The 3,995-nt window shown below is 36.6% G+C and overlaps 1 pseudogene; it reads right to left on the minus strand.

The window, feature by feature from the left end:
• Window positions 1-235: 235 nt before the first annotated feature.
• LOC139881364 (fimbrin-5-like) lies at window positions 236-3,208 on the minus strand (annotated as a pseudogene).
• Window positions 3,209-3,995: the final 787 nt, after the last annotated feature.

The raw sequence follows: 3,995 nt of genomic DNA on the forward strand, positions 1-3,995 counted from the left end.
GTCTACAAAGTAAGCATTGAACATCTTCTAATGAAGAGCAATCAAGTGATTGCACCGGCTATACTTCTTTTCTTCTTCTCTTGAGAAAATTAAAAATGAATGGATGGCAGAAGTCTGAATTTTAATTCTCAATCTCAACTTTATCTGAATGGTCAACCGACTAATTGGAGACTTCATCAGCAATGGCTGCCGTCTCACCCTCGCCATCCACGACATCACCATCCGAGTTGGCTGCCTAGTGCTGGAAGCTCCAGTACATTATGCTGGCAGTCAAAGTATGGATCATTTTCTGGTTTACCTGTCATCAACAATCACATTATATTTAATGTTTCAAAGTTTAATTAACCAACTTCCATAAAAAATATATATAAGATTCTTCAGCATAATAGACTTACCTCCATAATGTCTTCAGGTAACAAGAAGATGGAGCATCCAAGCTTACGAGCAACGCTTATGATGTAGGTTGCATTCAATTTCCTATCCTTGTCTGAATTTTACAATCAACACAATACATTTTTCTAGCAAATTTAAAAAATCTCCATCAATTTTTACCGACTGTTTGCCAACAATTCCGTACAATTCTCTCCCTTTGTAACAAGATTTCAGTTGACAACCCTTGGCTCCACAGAAGTAAGCAGTTCAAGGAAGAAAATTCTGGTAGAAAGGTTCTTATACTGTAACATCCAATCAAGAAATGATGTCCTTGTCAAGCTTTAGGAGCAATCCAATATAATTGTATTTTTAATTACCTTGAAGCTTTCCATTTGAGAATTTCTGCCAGCCTTCTTGACATTGTTGTTTGCCCAGTTCAAAATGTCAAAATCAGTGATCTCTCTCCCTTGATGAGATCTCAAGTTCTTAAAGAGCTGGAGCATACTAAATCTCATTAACTGCCACAAATATGCTGTGGAGGGAAAGAGAGTATGTTGTAACTTTTAAGTCAAGCAACATCTTGTCTGAAGTATAAAGCATCAGACGAGAGTAAAATAACCGTCAAGATATCAACAAACTGTCTATGTATGGAAATGGTAAACTTGCCTAACATTAATGAGAGAGAAGTTTAAATCCTTCCCTATTTGTACCACTTGGTTGCAATTCTCTACCTTCTTAAATGGCATCTTTATGGGATGCTTATTTGCATGCTTCCACTTGACTGAACCAGGTGAAATCTTGTCAAGAACTTCTAAAAGCAACCACCTAGACATACCATAAGGTAAATGTTAGTCAGAAACCGAAAAATCTATGCGTAGAAGAGAGAAAAAAATAAAGAGTGGAAAAACTCACCCATTTCTGACATCCTCAAAAACATTATTGACATATGCAGTAGCACCTCTCTTCCCGAGAAGTTTGAGCATCACCAGTCATTATTTCAGCGAAGTTCATCTTTGAGCTGTCAGCAGACAATCCATTCCTGCAAGACAGATTCAGATGTTGCTTATTAGTAATTCGGAAATGCAGACAATCTATCAACAATTAAACATTCACATTTTTTTAGAGAAATTTCAGCCTCAATGTCATACAAGGAAACGATGCAGAGAAATAAACAAACAGATGATATAAATAACGTATTATCAGATAAGGAACCAATATATTGTGAGACAAAACCAGAAATAAACTAGAAAATGATATAATATTTCTCACCTGTGCTGGAAAATTTGAGCTACAAATGCAAGATTAAGATTTGCTGAACCTTCAACAATGTCGTTGGAAGTGAGGAATCTTTGCAATCTAGTTTCTCTGCCTGCTCAAGAACCAGGTTGGCTCTCTCTGTTGGATCCTTTGTACTTCAAGTATGAGCACTACTGTGTTCTGGGGCAAGGGCATTAAGCAGGTAAGCGTAAGCTTCACCATCCTTAAGATCAGACGAGAAGTTTGTAACTTGTTTCTCATAACCGGCTTTCTTTAGATGAAAATTCATCCATTTCAGTAAAACCTTCTCAGGAGCCAAACCCAGAAGCTCCTCCACCTCGTGAAAAAATTTATTATTTTTGAATTCAAAGATAATATTATATCCTCCATATAAAACTAAAGCTAAAACAAAGATGAAAAATTCCATACATGGCTATCGTCCACCAACTCCACAAGCTGAGGATTGCCTTTGCAGATCAATTGAGGCAATGAGTATGGTTTTCATTCCTCTCCCATTGATTGAGGACCTTGTTTGTGTTAATTGCTCTTTCATCAATGGTTCCAGATACGGCCACATTGTTTAATTTACTGCATACAGAAACTAAATGGCACTAGTGAACATATCATCATTCCAATGATTTATAAAACATTGAAGTATGTTGGGTGCATTTACCATAGAAGCACTCTGCCTTTAGCAAGATCAAATAAATCATCTGTATTTGGATCTAGAGGAAGGAAATCCTTCAAGAATTTGTCTTCTGCCAGAAATCTGTTAATATGGGCAATGTAAGAAGCCTTCTCAGATTGGTTAATGGCATGGTGGACAATGGTTGTGGTTGTAGTTGCCTTCAGAAATGAAGAACCGGTTTTTGAATCAGCAGACTTAGCTTGTGCTCTAGTTTGCATATTTAAAATGTGCCTATCAAAGTAACAAAATCCACAAATATATAGCTCATCACTTCCCATCACCATGACTAAATGGAATGAGAAGTTTGAAATTAAAATCAAGAAACAAAAATTGCAAAAAAACAAGATAAACTGATAAGGATTACATATAGAGAAAAGAAGGTGTAAAAAACAAAAACAAACTCACCCTCAGGAAGGATTCAAAATCAATTTTTTGGCTCATGTCAGCATTCTCCTCTCCCAATATGTTCTTAATCTCTCCCTCGTCATACATACCATTGAAAGCCTTCAAAATTTGGCGAAAACAGGAGGCAGGTCCTCTAGCGTGACTTTGCCAGACTGAGTCCTCACAGAAACATACTAGGAGCAAAATATAGCCAATTACTATAAGAATCCTATAAATGCAAAAGAAAACAGAGGAAAATAGTCACCTTGGACTTGAGGGTGCGTAGCTCGACTTGAGTGAGTTGGGCTTGTGTTGGTTTCCAATTCTTTAGCCCCAGCCACAAAACCAGACATATTTTCGCCTTGTGTTGGTTTCAAATTCTGTAACCCAGCCATGAGCCAACTACAAGAATATATTTTACTTCACTATCAGTGTATGGAAGAAAAAAGGATACATTGCATAAGCAAGAATCACAACAAGTCTAGAATGAGATTCGATAACATACATAGAAACAATAACGAACCACAAATTAAAAACTAAGCACAATTCATTTGAACATACAGGTTGCATGCAAGTTTTATAAAAAACTAAGTACAAGTCTGTATGATTTATGTAATGAAAGGATCAGATGAGTAGCCTCAAAAACAAAGTTCCGCAGGAATACAATAGTAAATTAGAATAATAATGAACTTAAGCTGGGAAATGAAAATGGAGCTTAAGCTTGATCAAGAAAAGATGATTCCTGCATCATATTTTATTTTCAGAGCTAGTGATCGTTCGTTGTGTTTTTGATTTTGTTGTTTATGTTTATTATTCTATCTGTTGGAATGGAGAAGCAGAGAAAAAAGCGTACTGTATTTGTCCAGAGGACTCGCAAAAACGTAGGAGATCGTCATCACCTGGGCAGAAGGAGGGGCATTTATGTCTTTTCCATTTTATCGAATTTGTTTTTTTTTTTTATATAGTCGAACATGGGTTAATTAATACTATTCGATAAATCAATAACCTCTCACTAATTTGACGATAAATAAATCGCAAAACTTATAACATAATAATAAAAAAATCATATATGGCTAGGATAGTGTGAGGCAGGAGGGCGTGTACACACTTGATGGAGGTGCCGTATGTCCGAGAAAATCTACTCATCGATTGGAAATATTCTGGATGAAAAGTTTCTGTGCTTCGGGAATTATTTTCTCCAAAAGTAGCGGCACCTATTCAGGGGACGCCTCTGATCTCCAATGTGTCATGCCACGATCAGCTAGTTTGGACTCATAGCTAGAACGGGGTGTAC

This window comes from Rutidosis leptorrhynchoides, unplaced genomic scaffold (genome assembly GCF_046630445.1).
Source record: "Rutidosis leptorrhynchoides isolate AG116_Rl617_1_P2 unplaced genomic scaffold, CSIRO_AGI_Rlap_v1 contig147, whole genome shotgun sequence".
In the NCBI taxonomy this organism is placed as follows: Eukaryota; Viridiplantae; Streptophyta; class Magnoliopsida; order Asterales; family Asteraceae; genus Rutidosis; species Rutidosis leptorrhynchoides.